Here is a 24,260-nt window from a genome sequence, read left to right as displayed (position 1 = left end):
GTGGGACTGTAAACTAGTTCAACCATTGTGGAAGTCAGTGTGGCGATTCCTCAGGGATCTAGAACTAGAAATACCATTTGACCCAGCCATCCCATTACTGGGTATATACCCAAAAGACTATAAATCATGCTGCTATAAAGACACATGCACATGTATGTTTATTGCGGCACTATTCACAGTAATTTTTCTTAAAAAAACAAATGGGGCCGGGTGTGGTGGCTCACGCCTGCAATCCCAGCACTTTGGGAGGCCGAGTCAGGTGGGTCGCGAGGTCAGGAGTTTGAGAACAGCCTGGCCAACATGGGGAAATCCCATCTCTACCAAAAATACAAAAATTTGCCAGGCGTGGTGGCGGGCACCTGTAATCCCAGCTATGCAGGAAGCTGAGGCAGGAGACTCATTTAACCCCGGGAAGTGGAGGTTACAGTGAGCCAAGATCATGCCACTGTACTCCAGCCTGGGCAACAGAGCGAGACTCCACCAAAAAAAAAAAAAGAAAGAAAGAAAAGAAAAGAAAAGGAAAAAGGACAGGATAGTGATATCACTGAAAATGGCAAGGGAACTCCAGTGCTCCATCCACAACAAAAACAACTAATAAACTGTCAAAAACTGTCAGAATCAACTTTTGCAGAACTCTGAAATCTAGTCCAAAACTTACAATCACTAGGGAAGGCATGGTGAAGATAGAAGTGGCTGCAATATGGTAAGAGAGAGATGTAGCATTTAAAATGGCCTGCCTACCATCCCCCAACTCCCAGATCAGCAGTGGCTCTAAGGATAGCAGCCCACACTCCTGGTGAAGGTTGTTAGTACCAGAGAGGGCAATATGGAACTTTTTCTCAAATAATTATGGATGTCCATGTCTACCAGTCTGGTGGCCCACTGAAGAACAGGCACATGGGCTTGCCTTTGTTTTTTGACTCAGAGCATTCCCAGGGCTGGGACAGCTTCTAAGGCAGCATTTAACATAAATATGTAAAGGTACAAGTACTGGCCACAGTGGACTGTGCCAAGGAACAACAGTGGGGACAAGTAATAGACAGACCAAGAAGCATAGGAAGAAATTAGGAAAGGGGTTATATGTGGGTAAAATGGCTTTGTAAAGCTCCTAGATATACTGAGAAATTGAGAAAACCATAAGACTACCCAAGGATGGATACATGTACAGAAAAAGCCAGAGAAGACCCTAAGCTTTCACCTCTGGATGACCATTAGGCTCTGCACAAGCATGAAGTGAAGGCTGAGGTAGACTTGTAAGCAATGTGGCTAAGCTATGAATGAGTGCCCCAACACAGATCTAATATGTCAAGACTGAGAGTAGATTTTTCTTTCTCCTGGTCTAAGCATTTAAGGAAACCCTGTCAAAATAATAACTAACCACCAAGCTAATGGACCACATACTTCAGTGACCACACACAACAAAGAATATCATCTTTACAAAAATAGTTTAGAAAAGGCACTATACAAATAAGCATAAATAAGGCAAGCAGCAACAAAAACTCAAGAGAAGTGGTGAGAATCTAATCTCCTGAGTTACCACATAATAATGTTCAAAATGGCCGGGCGCGGTGGCTCACGCTTGTAATCCCAGCACTTTGGGAGGACGAGGCGGGCGGATCACAAGGTCAGGAAATCCAGACCACGGTGAAACCCCGTCTCTACTAAAAATACAAAAAAAATAGCCGGGCGTGGTGGCGGGCGCCTGTAGTCCCAGCTACTCGGAGAGGCTGAGGCAGGAGAATGGCGTGAACCCGGGAGGCGGAGCTTGCAGTGAGCCGAGATTGCGCCACCGCACTCCAGCCTGGGCGACAGAGCGAGACTCCGTCTCAAAAAAAAAAATAAATAAATAATAAATAATGTTCAAAATGTCTAGTTTTCAACAAAAAATAATAACTTATGTCTTATGCCTGTAATTCCAGCACTTTGGGAGGCCGAGATGGAAGAATCACTTGAGGCCAGGAATTTGAGACCAGCCTACATAGCAACATAGCAAGACCGCATCTCTAATTTAAAAAAAATAAAGCGTACAAAGAAATAGGAAAGCATAGTCTGTTATGAGGAAAATATGAGATCAACAGAAACTGTTCCTGAGGGAATCCAAGAAAATGGACTTATTAGACAAGACTTTAAATCAAGTGTGTTAAACATGCTCATGGAGCTAAAGAAAACCATGGACAAAGAACTAAAGGAAACCAAAAGAACATCGTGTTACCAAATAGAGAATAAAATAATAAATCCAATAAAATAAAAGAAATTGTAAAAAAGGAACAAGATAGAAATTCTGGAGCCTAAAAGAAAAGTAACTAATGCAAAAATTTCACTAGAATCATTCAACAGCAGATTTGAGCAGGCAGAAGAATGAATGACAGAAATTGAAGATAAGCCCATTGAAATTATCCAGTCTGAGGAACAGAAGGAAAAAAGAATGAAAAAAAATGAACAGAGCCTAAATGACATGTGGGACATCATCCAGTATGTCAACTTAGGCATAATAGGAGTCTCAGAAGGAGAAAATAGAAAGAAATGAACAGGCTGGGCACGGTGGCTCATGCCTGTAATGCCAGCACTTTGGGAGGCCAAGGCAGGTGGATTGCTTGAGCCCAGGAGTTTGAGACCAGCCCATGCAACATGATGAAACTCTGTCTCTACAAAAAAAAAAAAAAAAAAATAGAAAAATTAGCCAGTCTCATAACCCACTCTCAAAATAAATAAATATATTAAAATTTTTAAAAACAGAAATGAACAGAAAGAAAGTTTGAAGAAATAATGGCCCCAAGTCCCCAAATTGGATGAAATACATGAATCTAAACATCCAAGAAACTCAATTTATATCTAGTAGGATAAACTCAGTAAAACATTTAAACTCACCAAAACACTTAATAATCAAATTGTTGAAAGACAAAGAGAGAATCTTGAAATCACCAAGAAGTGACTCATTACACACAAAGGATCCTCAAAAAGATTAACAGCCAATTTCACTTCAGAAACCATAAAGCCCAGAAGGCAGGACTATGAAATATTTAAAGTGCTGCTGAAACAAAAAAATAACTTGTCAATCAATAATTCTGTATTTGGCAAAAGTATCCTTCAAAAATGAAGTAGAAATTAAGACATTCTCAGATACGCAAAAGCTGAGGAAGTTCATTGCTTGTATCCCTGTCCTATAAGAAATACTAAAAGGAGTTCTTTAGCCTGAAGTGAAAGCATACACTGGATAGTAACTTGAAGCCCTATGAAGAAATAAAGAATACTGGTAAATGTCACTACATAGGTAAATATAGAATACATATATTAAAAAAGCATGTTGTACACCTTCAATATATATAATATTTATTTCTCAATTATATGAAAATAAAGCTGGGGAGATCTAATATTATTATATTTTTGGTTTGTAATGCCTCTTTTTTACCTATGTGATTTAAAAGACAAATGCATAAAACAATAATTATAAATCTATGCTAATGTGCACACAATGTATAAGATGTAATTTATGACATGATTTGCATAAAGAGGGAAGGATGGTCCTATATGGGAGCAGATATATATATATACACATTTTTTATATACTATTGAAGCCAGGTTAATATTAATTCAAACTTGTTTCTTATAAATTTAACATATTAATTGTTATCGTTAGGATAACTACTAAGAAGATAACTGAGAAATATACAGAAAAAGAAATGAGAAAGTAATCAAAATGGTACACTGAAAAAATCAACTAAACACACAAGAAGGCAGTAATGGGCCAGGCACAGTGGCTCACCCCTGTAATCCTGGCACTTTGGGAGGCCGAGGCAAGTGAATCACCTGAGGTCAAGAGTTCGAGACCAACCTGGAAAACATGGTGAAACCCTGCCTCTACTAAAAATGCAATAATTAGCCGGGCGTGGTGGCATGCGCCTGTAATCCCAGCTACTCAGGAGGCTGAGGCAGGAGAATCACCTGAACCCAGGAGGCAGAGGTTACAGTTAGCAGAGATGGTGCCACTGCACTCCAGCCTGGGCAACAGAGCGAAACTCTGTCTCAAAAAAAAAAAGAAAAAAAAAAGGCAGTAGTGAAGGAGTTGAGGAACAAAAAAGATTTAAGATGTATAGAAAACAAATAGCAAAATGACAGAAGTAAGTCCTTCCTCATCAGCAATTACATTAAATGCAAACGGATTATACTTAGCAATTAAAAGACAGATTGGGAGAATGGAAAGAAACACATGGCCCAAACTATATGCTGTCTATAAGAGATTTACTTTAGATGCAAAGATATAACTAGGCTGAAAGTGAAAGGATAGTAAAAGATATTCCATGCAAAAAAATATATTCCATGTAAATAGTAACCAAAAGAGAGCTCTGGTAGCTATACAAATATCAGACAAAAGAGTCTTTAAGTCAAAAATTATTATGAGACAAAAAGGGACTTTATATATTGATAAAAAAAGTCAACCTATCAATAAGGTATGACAATTATGAATGTATACATACCTAACATCAGAGTCCCAAAATATATGAAGCAAAAATTAACAGAATGGAAGAAAAAAATAGTTGTACAATAATAAACTTTTCAATATCCCCCTTCCAATCATGGATAGAACAAGTAGACAAAAGATCGATAAAGATATAGAGGGTAACACTATAAACCAACTAGACCTAACAAGCCTATATAGAATAATCCATGCAAAAATAGCAGACTATGTATTCTTCTCAAGTGCAAGTGGAGTATTCTCCAGAATAAACCATATGGCAGGCTACAAAATAAGTCTCAATGAATGTTAAAATATTAAAACCATACAAAATACCTTCTCTGACTGCAATAAAATAAACCTAAAAATCGACAACACAAAAAATGTAGAAATTAAACAACACATACTCTCAAATAAACAATAGTAGATGGAAGGAAATAATAAATTTTAAGGCAGATATAAATGAATAGTATATTAAAAATCAATAATATCAAAATTTGCTCTTTGAAAAGATCCACAAAATGGACAAACCTTTAGTGACACTGACTAAGAAAAAAGAGAGAAAATAGAAATCACTAAAATCAGAAATGAAAGTAGGCATATGATTACCAGTCACACAGAGAAGATGCTCAACATCATTAGTCATTAGGGAAATGCAAATCAAAACCACAATGAAATACCACTTCCCACCCACTAGAATGGCTACAATCAAAAAATGGAAAAGGACATGGAGAAATTAGCACCCTCACTCATTCCCTGTTGGGAAAGAAAATGGTGCATCCACTGTGGAAAACTATTTGGTTATTCCTCAATAACGTTGGACACAGAATTATCATATAACCCAGCAATTCCATTTCTAGGTATATATCCAAGAGAACTAAAAACATATGTTCACACAAAAACTTGTAACAAATCTTCAGAGCAGAATTTTTTTGTAATAGCCAAAAAGTAACAACCCAAATATCCATTAGCTGATGAATGGACAAACAAGATGTGCAATAACCACCCAATGAAACATAATCCAACTACTAAAATCAATAAAGTACTCATACATGTAACAACATGGAAGAACTTTGAAACAATAGGCTGAGAGAAAGAATACTATGCAGCCATAAAAAAGAATGAGACTATGACCTCTGCAGGAACATGGATGAAGCTGTTCCTATGTTCCAAAAGGCCATATATTGTATTCTTCCATTTATATTAAATATTCATAATAAGCAAGTTGATAGAGACAGAAACAGATTAGTGGTGGCTAAGGCTTGGGAGAGTGAGGAATGGGTAGTGACTGCTTTCATGGGCATGAGGTTTCCATTTAAGGTGATAAAAATGTTCTGGGGCTAAATGAAGGTGATGACTGCACACTGCAAATGTACTCAAATATCACTGAATTGAATACTCAAATGACAAATTTTATGTTGCATGCATTTTAACACAATTTTTTAAACTTTTATTTTAGGTTTGGGGTTACATGGGAAGGTTTGTAACATACGTAAACTCATAATGGGGGTTTGTTGTACAGATTATGTCATCATCACCCAGGAATTAAGCCCAATACCCAATAGTTATCTTTTCTGCTCCTCTCCCTCCTCCCACCCCTCCACCCTCAAGTAGACACCAGTATCTATTGTTTCCTTCTTTGTGTTCATAAGTTCACATGATTTAGCTCCCACTTATAAGTGAGAACATGCAGTATTTGGTTGCCTATTCCTGCATTAGTTTGCTAAGGATAATGGCTTCCAACTTCATCCATGTTCCTGCAGAGGTCATAGTCTCATTCTTTTTTATGGCTGCATAGTATTCCATGGTGTATATGTACCACAGTTTCTTTATCCAATATGGTACTGATGGTTGATTCCATGTCTTCGCTGTTGTGAATAGTGCTGCGATGAACATACACGTGCATGTGTGTTTATGGTAGAACGATTTATACTCTTGGGTATATATCCAGTAATGAGATTGCTGGGTCTAATGGTAGTTCTGCTGTTAGGTCTTTGAGGAATCACCACACTGCATTCCAGAGTGGTTGAACTAATTTACACTCCCACCAACAACATATAATTGTTCCCTTTTCTCTGCAACCCCAGTAGCATCTGTTATTTTTTGACTTTTTAATAATAGCCATTCTGACCAGTGTCAGACAGTAACTTATTGTGGTTTTAATTTGCATTACTTTAATGTTCTAATGATATTGAGCATTTTATCATATGCTTGTTAGCCACATGCATGTCTTCTTTTGAAAAATGTCTGTTCATGTCCTTTGCCTACTTTTTCATGGTTTTTTTTTTTCTTGCAAATTTGTTTAAGTTCCTTATAGATGCTGGATATTAGACCTTTGTCAGTTGCATAGTTTGCAAATACTTTCTCCCATTCTATAGGTTATCTGTTTACTCTGTTCGTATAGTTTCTTTTGCTGTGCAGAAGTACTTTAGTTTAATTAGATCCTATTTGTCAATTTTTGCTTTTGTGGTGATTGCTTTTGGCATCTTCATCATGAAATCTTTGCCTGTTCCTATGTCCAGAATGGTATTGCCTAGGTTGTCCTCCAGAGTTTTTACACTTTTGGCTTTTATATTTTAGTCTTCAATTCATCTTGAGTTGATTTTTGTGTATGGTATAAGGAAGGGGTCCAGTTTCAATCTTCTGCATATAGCTGGCCAGTTATCCCGGCAAGACTTCTTGAACAGGGAGTCCTTTCCCCATTGCTTGTTTTTGTCAGCTTTGTCAAAGGTTAGATGGTTGTAAATGTGCAGCCTTATTTCTGGGCTCTCTGTTCTATTCTATTGGTCTATGTGTCACTTTTGTACCAGTACCATGCTGCTTTGGTTACTGTAGCCCTGTAGTATAGTTTGAAGTTGGGAAGCATGATGTCTCCACCTTTGTTTTGGTTTTTTTGTTTGTTTGTTTTTTTCTTAGGATTACCTTGGCTATTTGGGATCATTTTTAGTTCCATATGAATGTGAAGATGATTTTTTCTAGTTCTGTGAAGAATGTCCTTGGTAGTTTGACAGGAATGGCATTGAATTGATAAATTGCTTTGGGTAGTATGGCCATTTTAATGATATTTATTCTTTCTAACCATGAGCATGGAATGTTTGGCCATTTGTTTGTGTCATCTCTGATTTCTTTCAGCAGTGTTTTGTAATTCTCATTGTAGAGATCTTTCCCCTCCCTAGTTACCTGCATTCCTAGGTATTTTATACTTTTTGTGGCAATTGTGAATGGGATCACCTTCCTGATTTGGCTCTCAGCTTGGCTTTTGTTGGTGTATAGGAATGCTAGTGATTTCTGTACATTGATTTGGTATCCTGTTTGCTGAAGTTGTTTATCATATCAAGGAGCTTTTAGGCTGAGACTATGGGGATTTCTAGATACAGAATCAAGTCATTTGCCAACAGTGATATTTTTACTTCCTCGCTTTCTATATGGATGTTCTTTATTTATTTCTCTTGCCTGATTGCTCTGTCCAGGACTTCCAATACTGTATTGAATAAGAGCAGTGAGACAGGGACATTGTCTTGTGCCAGCTTTCAAGGGGAATGCTTCCAGCATTTGTCCATTCAGTATGATGTTGGCTATGGGTTTGTCATAGATAGCTATTATTATTTTGTGGTGTATTCATTCAATATCTAGCTTATTGAGAGTTTTTAACATGAAGGGATATTGAATTTTATCAAAGGCCTTTCCTGCATCTATTAAGGTAATCACGTGGTTTTTGTCTTTAGTTCTATTTATGTGATGAATCACATTTATTGATTCTCATATGTTGAACCAACCTTGCATCCCAGGGTTAAAGCCTACTTGATTGTGGTAAATGAGCTTTTGATGTCCTACTGGATTCAGTTTGCCTGTATTTTGTTGAGGATTTTTGCACTGATATTCATCGAGGATATTGGCCTAAAGTTTTCTTTTTTGTTGTGTCTCTGCCAGGTTTTGGCATCAGGATGCTGCTGGCCTCATAGAATATGTTAGGGAGGAGTCCCTCCTCCTCAATTTTTTGGAATAGTTTCAGTAGGAATGGTACCAGCTGTTCTTTGTAGAACATCTGGTAGAATTCGGCTGTATTTTTAACACAACTTTAAAAATACATGGGCAACTTAACTACACAATCAAAACTAACATTTCCAGTAATGGGACAAAGCAACATCATGTGCCTCCTAATATGATGTACTGAGGACTCAACATCACTTGTTATTTCTATCCAAAATGCATAAATAACCTGAATTTAATCCTGAAGAAATATCAGACAAACCCAAATAAAGTGGCATTCTACAAAATAACTGGACTGTCCTCTTTTAAAGTGTTAGGTCATGAAAGGCAATGAAACACTGAGGAACTGTCACATTAAAGTAGACTTAACAACTAAATACATCATGTGGTCCTGGATTGTATTCTAGACCAGGAAAATGACATTAGTGGTCAATTGGTGAAATCTGAATAAATTCCATTGATGAAATTAGAGTGTTTTATCAATATTAATTTCCTAATTTTGATAATTGTGCTTTTGTTGTGTAAGACATTCACTTATATATAAGAATTCGTTGTACTATTTTTACAACATTTTTTAAGTTAGAAATTATTTCAAAAGAAAGGGTTGAAATATTTTGTTTAATTAAACGACATGAATGAGCAACCAGGAATCCACAGTATCAGGAATCTGAGCTTCTTTCATCCTGTTGTTTTATCTTACCCAAATTGTTTCTCTCATATGCATGTTCCAGGCTGGTATACCCTCACATGCATCCATGTTCCAGGCAACAGTATGAAGCAGGTAAGAAGGGCACAATCTGGAAATTGCAAGTGTCACTTCCACTTGTATTCCATTGGCCAGAACTTAGTTACATAGTCACACCTACCTGCAAGAAATGCCAGGACTTATCTTTATTTGCCCATCTAAAAATTAGGGGATTTGTTACTATTTTAGAAGGAGAGAATGGAAATTGAAGGGCAACTAGCAGTCTTGGTCACACCTGATGTAGAAAACAGTGGATTTATCTTAGGAAAGCAAGAGAGGGAAGTTCTGGTATTACAGCTGTGCAGCAGGCCTCAAGAACAACCAGACCAGATCAGAACAGGAAAACAGAGAATCTAAAAAAGGAATGTGCCTTCAATGGGATAAATGGCATAGTGACAAGTTTGGAAAAATATCTCAAGATATTACAAAGTTAAATAAAGTTAGAAGAAACTGAAAATGCAAGTTTCTTGGTGTGATTAAAGGTGACTTCTACACACACACACACAAATACACACACACACACACAAAGACTATGATTACAATGGTTTGTTCAATTTCAATTTGTTTAAATTAGGACATTTAAAAGCTAGGTTTTCCATTAACTTTTAATTTAAATTTACAAACATTATTCTACTTATTAGTCGGTCCAATTTCTTTTTTTTTTTTTTTTACTATTATTATACTTTAGGTTTTAGGGTACATGTGCACAATGTGCAGGTTTGTTACATATGTATTCATGTGCCATGTTGATTTTCTGCACCCATTAACTCGTCATTTAGCATTAGGTATATCTCCTAATGCTGTCCCTCCCCCCTCCCCCAACCCCACAACAGTCCCCGGAGTGTGATGTTCCCCTTCCTGTGTCCATGAGTTCTCATTGTTCAATTCCCACCTATGAGTGAGAACATGCGGTGTTTGGTTTTTTGTCCTTGCGATAGTTTACTGAGAATGATGTTTTCCAGTTTCATCCATGTCCCTACAAAGGACATGAACTCATCATTTTTTATGGCTGCATAGTATTCCATGGTGTACATGTGCCACATTTTCTTAATCCAGTCTATCGTTGTTGGACATTTGGGTTGGTCCAACTCTTTGCTATTGTGAATAGTGCCGCAATAAACATACGTGTGCATGTGTCTTTATAGCAGCATGATTTATAGTCCTTTGGGTATATACCCAGTAATGGAATGGCTGGGTCAAATGGTATTTCTAGTTCTAGATCCCTGAGGAATCGCCACACTGACTTCCACAATGGTTGAACTAGTTTACAGTCCCACCAACAGTGTAAAAGTGTTCCTATTTCTCCACATCCTCTCCAGCACCTGTTGTTTCCTGACTTTTTAATGATGGCCATTCTAACTGGTGTGAGATGGTATCTCACTGTGGTTTTGATTTGCATTTCTCTGATGGCCAGTGATGATGAGCATTTCTTCATGTGTTTTTTGGCTGCATAAATGTCTTCTTTTGAGAAGTGTCTGTTCATGTCCTTTGCCCACTTTTTGATGGGGTTGTTTGTTCTTCTTGTAAATTTGTTTGAGTTCATTGTAGATTCTGGATATTAGCCCTTTGTCAGATGAGTAGGTTGCAAAAATTTTCTCCCATTCTGTAGGTTGCCTGTTCACTCTGATGGTAGTTTCTTTTGCTGTGCAGAAGCTCTTTAGTTTAATGAGATCCCATTTGTCAATTTTGCCTTTTGTTGCCATTGCTTTTGGTGTTTTAGACATGAAGTCCTTGCCCACGCCTATGTCCTGAATGGTATTGCCTAGGTTTTCTTGTAGGATTTTAATGGTTTTAGGTCTAACATTTAAGTCTTTAATCCATCTTGAATTAATTTTTGTATAAGGTGTAAGGAAGGGATCCAGTTTCAGCTTTCTACATATGGCTAGCCAGTTTTCCCAGCACCATTTATTAAATAGAGAATCCTTTCCCCATTTCTTGTTTTTGTCAGGTTTGTCAAAGATCAAATAGTTGTAGATATGTGGCATCATTTCTGAGGGCTCTGTTCTGTTCCACTGATCTATGTCTCTGTTGCTGGAAGTTCTGGCCAGGGCAATCAGGCAGGAAAAGGAAATAAAGGGTATTCAATTAGGAAAAGAGGAAGTCAAATTGTCCCTGTTTGCAGATGACATGATTGTAGATCTAGAAAACCCCATTGTCTCAGCCCAAAATCTCCTTAAGCTGATAAGCAACTTCAGCAAAGTCTCAGGATACAAAATCAATGTACAAAAATCACAAGCATTCTTATACACCAATAACAGAGAGCCAAATCATGAGTGAACTCCCATTCACAATTGCTTCAAAGAGAATAAAATACCTAGGAATCCAACTTACAAGGGATGTGAAGGACCTCTTCAAGGAGAACTACAAACCACTGCTCAATGAAATAAAAGAGGATACAAACAAATGGAAGAACATTCCATGCTCATGGGTTGGAAGAATCAATATCGTGAAAATGGCCATACTGCCCAAGGTAATTTATAGATTCAATGCCATCCCCATCAAGCTACCAATGAATTTCTTCACAGAATTGGAAAAAACTACTTTAAAGTTCATATGGAACCAAAAAAGAGCCCGCATCGCCAAGTCAATCCTAAGCCAAAAGAACAAAGCTGGAGGCATCACGCTACCTGACTTCAAACTATACTACAAGGCTACAGTAACCAAAACAGCATGGTACTGGTACTACAACAGAGACATAGTCGGTCCAATTTCTAACTTAACTAAATTCTCTTAAACATTTTCAGCTGCATTTGTAAATTTAATATATCTAATTTTCTTTTTAAATACTGTAAATGACCCTAGCAAGCACTAAACAATTAAACAAGTACTTAAACAATTCTAGTAAATACAGTAAATGAAATGTATAAGTATGGGCGAATCTTTAAGTCTGTGTGAACATTCTAATACTGCTTAGAAACTTAGAGCTTTCTTACTCTTTTCAAGATGAAAACACAAGTATAAAGTCAATTACTCAGTTGGAATCATAAAACTAATCTGATAGATACTTTTATATGTCAAATTATCTTAAATATTACAAATGTTTAAAACACCACATGTACAAATTGCCTCAATGATTACAAAAACAGCATTTCTGAACTTAACATGAAAGTACTGGTGTTTTCATTTTCATTTATTTAATGATGTCTATACACAATTCTAAGCTTTCCCAACATTAAAAAGGTACCCACTATGGAAATAATAATACTTTCTCAAAATTGGGATCACTATCACAGAGGATTTCATGTTTATTGACCAGAGCTTTTGGCTCGGACCTGAGATTCTAATACCTTCTGCAACGTGGATGGAAAAGTTGAGTGCTTTTTCTAATAGTCATTATGCCAGTAGAAACCCTTATGTTCAGATTTTCCAGTGGTGTGCTCTCATAGCCCAAATACAATAAACTAAATTCAACTTATACACTACATAATTTTTCCTTCTAATTTGAGTCTACACCCCCACATCCAGGTTGCTTCACCACTTGACTGTCTGATTCTGCCTTCTTAATATTTTCTATCCTAACAGGGCTGCAATGCTTTAGATATTTAAGTAACAACAAATTGGATTTTGTATACTCTCCAATACTTCATCTGGCTTTTTTTTTTCAAAACTCTAATGGCAAAAGAAAGGGGTAAAGGATGGGGAGATAAATAAATAAAAGCAAACTCCAGGAAAAGCTTTTAAATGTGCAGGAAAATCGTGATCCAAACATCAAGCAAACTGAAATAGAACAGGTTTTATTCGATTGATGGATTTAAGAAAATACCATAAAACACCCACATAGAGAACATCCATTTCACCTTAAGACTAAGATCCAGGCCAGGTGCAGAGGCTCACTCTTATAATCCCAGCACTTTGGGAATCTGAGGCAGGAGGATCACTGGAACCCAGGAATTCAAAACCAGGCTGGGCAACATGGTGTATTAGTCCGTTCTCATGCTGCTATAAAGAACTACCTGAGACTGGGTAATTTATGAAGGAAAAAAGTTTCATTGACTCACAGGCTGTAAAGGAGGCATGGTTGGGGAGGCCTCAGAAAACATACAATCATGGAGGAGGGCAAAGGGGGAAGCAAGTACATCTTCACATGACTGGCAGGAGAGAGAGAACCAAGGGGGAAGTGCCACAGATCTTTAAACTGCCAGATCTTGTGGGAACTCACTCACTATGAGAACAGCAAGGGGGAAGTCCACCTCCATGATCCAATCACCTCCCACCAGCCTGCTTCTCCAACATGAGGATCACAACCTAACATGAGATTTGGGTGGGGACACAGAGCCAAACCATATCACATGGCAAATCCCCATCTCTACAAAAAATAGAAGAATTAGCCTGACTTTGTGATGCATGCTTGTGGTCCCCGATACTCAGGAGGCTAAGGTAGAAGGACCACTTGAGCCTGGGAGATAGAGGCTGCAGTGAGCCTTGATCTGCACTCCAGCCTGGGTAACAGAGTGACACATTGTCTCAGAAAAAAAAAAAAAAAAAAAAAAAAACACTAGGATCCATAGAGGATGTAATGTAATTTTAGTACACTGACTGTCTTGGCATTTCTTGACCCAACATTACATGACTCAGAATTGAATAATCATGCAAACATATATGCTGTTTTCCTTGGTTTTCAAATTTTAGAGTCTACCTTATGGACAAGGCATGAAAGCCTTGGTTGTATTTGCAGGATTGTATTAGTGAGGATTTAGCCAGGAAAACTGAACCATTATGAGTATGATGGAAGAAGATATTTGTTATAGTAATACAACTACAGTCATCCCTGGGTATATGCATGGAATTAGTTTCAGGATCCCCAGTGTACGCCAAAATCCATATATACTCAAGTTTCACAGTCAGCCCTGTGAAACCCACATACATGAAAAGTCAGCCCACTGTGTAAGTGTGTTTCACATCCCTGTGTTTGGCTGAAAATTATCCACATACAAGTGGACCCACACATTTCAGACATGTGTTATTCAAGGGTCAAACATACATAATTGGGAAAGAGGCTGGGAAAGTAAGGACCAGAGAGAGTTGGAAGATCAGAGGAAAGTCGCTAAACAGCCAGACGTATCCAGTTGCCAGAGTGGGAATGGAAAGGATTGCTGATACAGAAGTCTCTGCAAAGCTGTTCCCCTCTGCATCTAGTCGTGGGTCTAGGGTAGGGTAGCCAGATTTTGCACACGCATGCATGTACACACATACTGTATGTGTATATGTATAATGTGTGTAAAATATGTATGTAAGTTATATAAGTGTGAAATATGCATAAAACCACACATATGTAAAACATATATATATATATACACATATGTGTATATAGAGCATGGGCCACACTTATACTAATAAATATAGTGTATCTAAAATTCAAATTTAACTCTGTGTCCTGTATTTTATCTGGCAACCTGCAATACTAGCCTGGGTTTCCTCACTCTTACTGGCAATTGGGAAGAAGAGCTGGACTCTGAATGGAGAAAAGCAAGCATAAGCTGGAATCAGCAGGCACCTCTATGTCTAGTTCTCGCTGCATGTAACAACAACCTTCAGAGAGTGAAATAACTACTTCATTTCTATCTTCCAAATCTTGCACAAATTTCTCTTTTGGCCAACTCTCACCTGGTGCCATGGAGGGAAGGGGATTCTGGAAAACGTAATTCCAGCTTAGCCAAACTAATAAAAATTACAAAGGATAGAAACCCTTCTAATATGTTTGAATCATATGAACTGTACTGTTGGGTAACCCAATAGTAGATGAGGATAATTGTTCTATATAAAACTATTTCAACTAATGAGTAGGAAATATTATAGAATTAAAATACCACAACTTTACAACCTCTGTGACTTGATAAATATAGGCATTAAGCATTAATATCTGTTCATATCACAAAAAATAGACAACCAGACACTATTTGCCTCCCATAGTCTTGCCAAACACCACCTATAATTTTGCCAAAGAAATCAAATCTGAGTCTGATGCAGTCTCTGGATCCACCTGCCAATTTTTCAAAAACACAAAGGACAGAAAAATGTGTTGGACTCCACATGAATGTGAAATTAGCAAAACTCAGATTATGAGAAATTACAGATACTATTCTCTGAGTTCAAGAGCTAAATTGTGAAGAAGAGAAAGATCTGAAGGGTGAACTAACAGATTTTAATTAAAAAATATATCAAAATGTGCAGATTTAATCAGACTATTTTTAAAACATAAGATAGTGATTACACCAAAAATCAGGATAGCAGTTCCTTAGAATGGGAATGAGGAAGTTGTAATTGGAATGGAGAACATGGAAGGGCTTCTGGGGTAGCTGGCTAAGTTCTGTTTAGTGATCTGGGTGACGGTTACAAGGATGTTTTCATACAGTCCTTCATTGAGCTATATATGTTTGTTTTTTTTCTGCATCTGTTTTTATTTACAATAAAAAAATTTTAAAAGCAATTTGGAGGAAAGATTATTTGGGGAAGACTTTTAAAATATCATTAAATATCAAGGTAGATAGAGATAAGAAAACAGACAGCATCTGCAAAAACAAAACAGGGTTCTAGAAAAGGAACATTTAAAGAATGAAAAATGTTAGAAATTAAAAACTGGATAGCATAAATGAATATATATATTATATATCTAAATTGTGTGTGTGTGCGTGTGTGTGTGTGTGTGTGTGTGTACTGTATTAGTCCATTCTCACACTGCTATAAAAAAACTACCTGAGGCTGGGTAGTTTATAAAGAAAATAGGTTTAATTGGTTCATAGTTCCACAGGCTGTACAGGAAGCATGACTGGGGAGGCCTCAGGAAACTTACAATCATGGCAGAAGGTGAAGGGGAAGCAGGTGTGTCTTACATGGCCAGAGCAGGAGGAAGAGAGAGAAGGGGGAGGTGCTATACACTTTTAAACAACCAGATCTCCTGGGAACTCACTCACTATCATGAGAACAGCAAGGGGGAAGTCCACCCTCATGATCCAATCACCTCCCTGCAGCCCCCTCCTCCAACAATGGGTATTACAATTCGACATGAGATTTGGGCAGGGACAGAGATCCAAACCATATTATATACGTATAATGAAACTAAAGCTGGAAAATAAAGTTGAAGAAATTAGAACAATAAAAGAAAAGGATAACTAAGTTCTGGCCAATGAGACAAGAGAGGATTCAATCTTTTGAAAAGGAAATTGGCTGTCCTCATTCCTCTATCCCATTGCTGGAATAAAGTTGTGGTGATTATCTAGCTTGAACCATGTAGACATGGACAACATCCTAAGGTAAGGGTCAGCAAATTATTTCTTTAAAGGACCAGATAATAAATATTTTAGGCTTTGTGGGCAATATAGCCTCTGCCCCAACTATTCAATACTGATGCTGTAATTCAAAAGTACTCCTAGACAATATGGAAATGAATAGGAATGGCAGTGCTCCAATCGAACTTTAAACACTGAAATTTATAGTTTTCATGTGTTACGAAATATTCTTCTGTTTCTTTTTTAACCACTTAAAAATATAAAGATGACTCTTAGCTCATGGCTGTAAAAAAGTCAAGTGGTAGGCAGGATTTGGCCTAAGGACTGTAGTTTGCAGAACTTTGCCTGGGAAATGTCAGAGCTATATGATACAAGGAACCTGCGTTCATGTAGCAAAGCCACCTACCTGAACTGGACTCTAGACTATAATACATGGGAAAACTAACTCTATTTTGTTTGGACCACTGTATTTTGTAACTCTGTTATACTGACTTAGTCTAAACTCTGTTATAAGGCACTCATAAATTCTCAGAGAAACTGAAGTTAAATAATTGTTAATAAGCTATGAAAACATCTGGTAGGGAGGATGGGCAGGCTGCACATATCCCAAAACCTAGCAATTCCACTTCTAGGTAAAAACCCAGAGAATCTCTTCCATGTGTATATAAGTAGACTAGCATAAAAATGATAATCGCTGCATTATTTGTAATAACCAAATTAGAAACCACCTAAGTGACAATCAATAGGCGAATAGATGAATAAATTGTGGCACATTCATTCAGTTGAATACTACAGAGACATTAAAATGAATTAGAATGATACGTATCAGCATGAGAACTTTCACAGACATAAGGCTGAGCAAAAGAGCTAGCTACAAAATAATAAACGCAAGATAATGCCATTTGTATAATGTTTGATAAGGGAAAACTACTAAAAATCATTCATGGATATGTATTTATTAAAAATGTATATATATATATATACACACACACACATATATATGCATGAAAATGTTACATATCAAATTCAGGACAGTGGTCTTCACTAAGAATGGGAGAAGGAAATAGAATTATGAAATAGTATGAAAGGTGTTTCAACAGTACCTGAAGTGTGTTTTTTTTAATTATTGTTATTTTTTTAGAGACAAGGTCTTGCTACATTGCCCAGCCTGGTCTTGAACACCTCACCTCAAGCTATCTTCTTGCCTTGGCCTCCCAAAGTGCTGGCACTACAGGTGTGAGCCACTGTACCTGGTCACATTATTTGTTTTTGAAAAATCATAACAAACAAAATATAAATGCTTATTGAGTGAATATGAAATTCATAAATATATATATATATATATATATATATATATATATATATATATATCTCAAATATCCCAAATCTGGCATATTTTCTATTTCATCTCCAGGTTTACATTCACAAAGATTTCCTGGCTAATTACTCAAGACTAGCTAACATAAGAGTGGTAATAAATTCACTCACAGTCCTTCTTGTTTATACTTCAAACAAGGTTTCTAGCATGAATATCCAGGAATGGCAAACACGCATTTCTCTTACTAGTAAGGTTTCCTAACACAATTAATTAATTAGAATATATGATCTACATGACATAGACCTATAAAGGTTATAACCAGATAGCACTGCCATCAGGAACTAGTACCTCAAATGAAGGAGGGGTTGCTAGGGTCACACCTGCGCTATTTACGATGAACTCTGGCGGATTGTTTACAGTAACAATGGATGATGAATGATAATGGTGATAGGGATGTGGAAAAAACCCAAGCTAAAGAAAACAGCAGCGAGTAGAACAGAAAAGCAACTTACTCTTGAACAAAAGCTAACTAAAATCAAAAGCTGGATTTGCTCAGTGATGTCTAGGTTTTTTAACTGCATATTTACAGTTATTTTTTTAAACTCTACTTTTACTTAAAATTCCTATAGGAAACAATCCCAAAACACCCATCAACAAGAAACTAAGTAGACAAATTGTAGTATACTTGTAAAATGAAATACTATATGTCAATTGAAAAAATGACAGAGATGCACGAGAACATGAATGAGTCTCAGAAACGTTATGCTGAGTGAAAGAAGGCAGATACAGAAGTGTGTATGCTGTTTGTTTCCATTTATATGAAGTTCTGTAACAGGCAAAACTAAACTATGGTAGCATAAATCAGAACAGCAGCTGTGGGTAGGGAAAGATTTACCAGAAAGGAACAAGGAAATATTGTTCATCATGATTGGGGTAGTGATTACATAGGCATATACATTTGTTATACATACAAAAACTTCATTAACTTACACATTTAAGCCATATGCATTTTATATTACATAAATTATATGTCAATAAAACTGATTAAAGAAGACATCCACACTATGTTTATTCCAGCACTATTCACAATAGCCAAGAAATTGCATCAACCTAGATGTCTAACAACAGATGAGTAGATAAAGAAAATGTGGTATATATGCACAGTGGAATACTATTAAGCCATAAAAAATAATGAAATCCTAGGGCCAGGTGCAGTGGCTCACACCTGTAATCCCAGCACTTTGGGAGACCGAGGCGGGAGGATCACTCGAGCCCAGGAGTTCAAGAACAAACTGGGCAACATGGCAAAAACCCATCTCTACAAAAAATATAAAAATTAGCCAGGCATGGAGGTGCACACCTGTAGTCACAGCTACTCAGGAGGCTGAGGCAGGAGAATCACCTGGGCTTGGGAGGTCAAGGCCACAGTGAGTTGTGATTGAGCCACTGTACTCTAGCCTGGGTAACTGAGCAATACCCTATATCACAAAAAAAAAAAAAAAAAGGGAATAGAATCCTGTCATTCACAATGTGGATGGAACTGGAGGACATTAAGTGAAATAAACTAGGAACAGAAAGTTAAACACCACATGTGATATGGTTTGGCTCTGTGTCACCAAGCAAATTTCATCTCAAACTGTAATCCCCACATGTTGAGGGAGGGGCCTGGTGGGAAGTGATTGGATCATGGGGGTGGTTTCACCCATGCTGTTCTTGTGATAGTGAGTTCTCATGAGATCTGATGATTTAAAAGTGTTTGGTAGTTCCTCCCCTTTCTCTTGCCTGCTGCCATGTAAGACATGCCTTGCTTCCCTTTTGCCTCCTGCCATGATTTAAGTTTCCTTAGGTCTCCCCAGTCATGTGGAACTGTGAGTCAATTAAACCTCTTTTCTTTATAAGAAAAGACTCAGGTGTTCTTTACAGCCGTGTGAAAACGGACTAATAAAGAAAATATTATTGCTTGTATGGGGAAACTAAAAAAAGTTGATCTCATAGAAGGAAAAAGTAGAGCAAAGGATACTAGAGGCCAAGAAGAGTAGGCAGAAGGGAGGAAAGGGAGAGATCTCTGAAAGGATTACAAATTATAGCTAGATAGGAGAAATAAGTTCTAGTAGTCTATACCATTGTAGGATGACTATAGTTAACAATAATTTATTCCACATTTAAAAATAGCTAGAAGGAGGATATTGAATGTTCCCCACACAAAGAAATAATAAATGTTTGAGATGATGGGATGCTAATTACCCTGATCTGACACTATATACCCCATAAATATGCACAATTATGTATTAATTAATAATATATATAAAGGAAAAATAATGTAAGCTCTATGACAAAATAAAATAAAGCCAATTATTTAAAACACCTACAGGAAAAAAAGTATTAAAACTATTATTCTGGCCGGGCACAGTGGTTCACGCCTGTGATCCCAGAATTTTGAGAGGCCGAGGCAAGTGGATCACCTGAGGTTAGGAGTTCAAGACCAGCCTGGCCAACATGCTGAAACTCCATCTCTACTAAAAATACAAAAATGAGCTGGGCGTGGTGGCAGGAGCCTATAATCCCAGCTACCTGGGAGGCTGAGGCATGAGAATCGGTTGAACCCGGGAGACAGAGTTTGCAGTAAGCCAAGATCATGCCACTGCACTCCAGCTTGGGGGACAGAGTGAGACTCTGTCTCAAAAACAAAAACAAAAAAAAAAAAAACAGCCTATGATTCTGAAAACTCTTTGGCATGGAGATTGCAAATTGGTAGCCCATAGGTCAAAATTAGCCCAGAGATAGGTTTTGTTTTAGACTCATTTTTTTTTCTTTTTTTTCAAACCTCAGCATCCACTAGAGGATGGACTCAATTTTTTAAAAACTGAATTAGTTGTAAACATTTGAAAATTGACATTAAAGATGTTTTGTTAATGTCCAGCTTCTCCTGAAAAATCTTGATATCTGGCAATATTGGGTCAATATTTTTGCATGACAATAACTTGCTGGTACATCCACTCTGTAAAACAAAGCAGGTACTGCCAATCTCCACAGCTCCCACCATGAGACATTGTCTTACACCAGAACCATTGAGTTATGGCAGAACAAAGTGCTACAACTAATAGAAATAATGAAATTGGGAGGAAGGAAATGAGAGTGGGAAATTTGGTGAGTTCTGATGTGCACACAGTGAACTTGAGGTGTGAGAAGTATATCCCACCAAAAACATTCAATAGTCAGTTGGAAATTCAAAACTGAGACTTAGTAGTCATCAAGCCCAGACATACGGATTTGAAGCCCAAATTGAAGTAACATTTCTTGATCACCTAACATGTAATAGTAACTATACTAGGAAATTTCCCAGGTGGCATGTGCATAGTTGAAGACACAGAAATGAACTCAATTACTAAGAGTGGGTAAAGAAAAGAGTAAAGGCTGAAGACAGGACCTGGGGGAAGAAATGTTCAACTTTAAGGGGTTTTAAAGAAGATGAGAATTAAGGGACCATGAGACAGGACTGGTTAGAGATGGAAGAGCAAGAAAGGAGAGTGCACAGTGCCAGAAGCCACGAGAAGAGAGAATTTAAAGATATCAACAGTGTCAATTATTACAGAGAAAGCAAGGACCATGAGAGCTGAGAAAAAATCATCTGGGCAATAAAAAGGTCACTGGACATGTAGACCTGAATGGTTTCAATACAGTACCAGGAATGGAGGTAAGCTTACAAGAGGTTAAAGAGTAAAGGAGTGGTTAATAAATGAGAATTAAGTGGGAGAAGGATGGTGGAACATAAAGAAATAACCAATCCTAATAATGAAAGCCCATCACCAGAGTTCCCTGGGTTATGGAATAGATCATTTCCATGATCTTTCCACACAAACACTAGACCATTTTTATTTATGAGTATAGGCACAAAAATCCCATTAAAAGTGCCCATAAAATAAATCTAACAGCATATAAAAAGAACACTATGTAACTAAATATGGTTTATTTCAGGAATACAAGGATAGTTCAATATAATGAAACTGATTTATATTGTTCATCACATCAGTAAAGCAAAGGAAGAAAATATTGTATTTATAAACATGAAAGGCAGAAATACATTTGGTTAAATTCAATTTTGAAAAAAAGAAATGAAAAAACTCTTAAACTTGAAATAGAATGATGTTTCTTAATAAAGATAAAAATATATTTCTTAATTCAAATGCCAACATCTTATTTAAGAGTAAAACAAAGCCAGGCACGGTAGCTCATGCCTGTAATCCCAGCTACTTGGGAGGCTGAGGCATGAGAATTGCTTGAGCCTGGGAGGCAGAGGTTGCAGTGAGCCGAGATCACACCATTGCACTCCAGCCTGGGTGACAGTGCAAGACTCTGTCTCAGAAAAAAAAAAATTAAAACAGTAGAGTCATTCCCTTTAAAGTCAGGAACAAAACAAGAATCCCCCCTACAATTAGCATTAGGTATACTTTTCTAAAAGTGCTATTAATAAAATATTAAAAAATAAATTTGAAGCATAACTATTAGAAATGATACACAATTATAATTCTTACAGATTAAATACTTGTCTTCCAGCCCAGCACGGAGGTTCATGCCTGTAATCCCAGCTACTCGGGAGGCTGAGGCAGGAGAATCTCTTGAACCCAGGAGGCGGAGTTTGCAGCAAGCCAAGATAGCACCACTGCACTCCAGCCTGGGAGAAAGAGTGAGATGCCATCTCAAAAAAATAAATAAATAAATAATAATAAATTGGTCTTCCTAAAACACCAATAGAATCAATCAACAGAAAATCCATGAAAACTAGTAAATAGCTGTATACAAAATAAATATACAAAATCAGCAGGTTTCCTATACAACAGCAACCACCTGTGAGAAAATATAATGGGGGGAAGAGTCTATTTACCTTACCAGTATATTATAAGAAATCACTAGAAATAATCTCACTAAGAAGTATGCAAGGCCTGTTTGAAGAAAATAACGTGGATAAAATGAAAGATACAAAGAAAAAAAGACTTGAGTGAATGGAGAGACATACAAGTGCCTGGATAATAAGCACAAGGCTGATAACCATAAAGGTGTCAATTATTCCCTTAAGTTATAGCTATATGGCAATTTCAATCAAATTGATATTGAAAAAAATATTTAACTATTGGAAAGACAAAATAAAGTGAGAACATCTCTTCAAAGTCTATGCCAAAATAAATTCCAAATGTATTCGAAAGTTAATTTTAAAAAACTGAAATTCTAGGCCAGGGGCTCACACCTATAATCCCAGAACTTTAGGAGGCCAAGGCAGGAGGACTGCTTGAGCCCAGGAGTTCAAGACCAGCCTAAGCGGAATAGTGAGACCCCATATCTACAAAACAAATTAAAAATTAGCCAGGTATAGTGGCTAACACCTGTGCTTTCAGCTACCTGGGAGGCTGAGGTGGAAGGATTGCTTGAGGCCAAGAGTTCGAGGCTACAGTGAGTTATGATCATGCCACTGCACACCAGCCTGGGTGACAGAGTGAGACCCCTATCTCCAAAAAGACGAAAAAAGAAAACTGAAATTCTAGAAGAAAATTTAAGGTAGATTATAAACATAAGGTGGAATATCAATCTGATCTCAGGATGATAAAGGACTTTTCCAGCATAATGGCAATGAAAAAAATAACAAAGGAAAGTGTTTATAGATAAATTTATAGGCAAAGTCTTTAATGCTAATGCTTTGGGAAGCCGAGACAGGCGGATCACTTTGAGGCCAGGAGTCTGAGACCAGCCTGACCAATAAGGCAAAACCCTGTCTGCAATAAAAATACAAAAAATTCGCCAGGCATAGTGGTGCGCACCTGTAATCCCAACTACTCAGGAGGCTGAGGCAGGAGAATCACTTGAATCTGGGAGGCAGAGGTTGCAGTGAACCGAAATCACATCACTGCACTCAAGCCTGGGCAACAGAGCATGACTCTGTCTCAAAAAAAAAAAAAAAATTATAGGTGAAGTCTGTAATGTTATTTTAAAAGACAATAAACAAAATATAAACAAGAAAATTTTTTCAACAAATATGGTAGACAAAGTATTCACATACAAAGGGCTCTTAATGAGCAAAGGACATAAACAAGCCATAAACTAAGATATAAAAATGGTCACAAAGCATCCAGAAATAGTATTCAGGCTCACCAATAACCAAGGAACTACTAATCAAATTATTAACATACCTTCCTTTTTTCCTGTCAAATTGGCAAATGTTAAAAAAGAGAAGGAAGGTAATACGCAGTGCTGACAGAATTTTGTAAGATGGTCTAACTTGTGCACTGCTGGTTGGAATATTAAATGGGCATCATTTCTAGGGGAAAAAAAGGTTGTCAATGTGTATCAAAACTTTAAAATGTTTCTGTTCTTTGAGCCAGAAATTCTTTTTCTAAGAATCTATCTTAAGGATATGATCAGATAAATGGACAGATATTTATGTTTAAAGTAAGATGGCTGTATAATTTATCCTCTAAACCAGAATCCTTTTTTTTTTTTTTTTTTTTTTTGAGACAGAGTCTCGCTCTGTCGCCCAGG

This window comes from Symphalangus syndactylus, chromosome X (genome assembly GCF_028878055.3).
Source record: "Symphalangus syndactylus isolate Jambi chromosome X, NHGRI_mSymSyn1-v2.1_pri, whole genome shotgun sequence".
Classification (NCBI taxonomy): domain Eukaryota; kingdom Metazoa; phylum Chordata; class Mammalia; order Primates; family Hylobatidae; genus Symphalangus; species Symphalangus syndactylus.
This window is presented reverse-complemented; position numbering follows the sequence as displayed.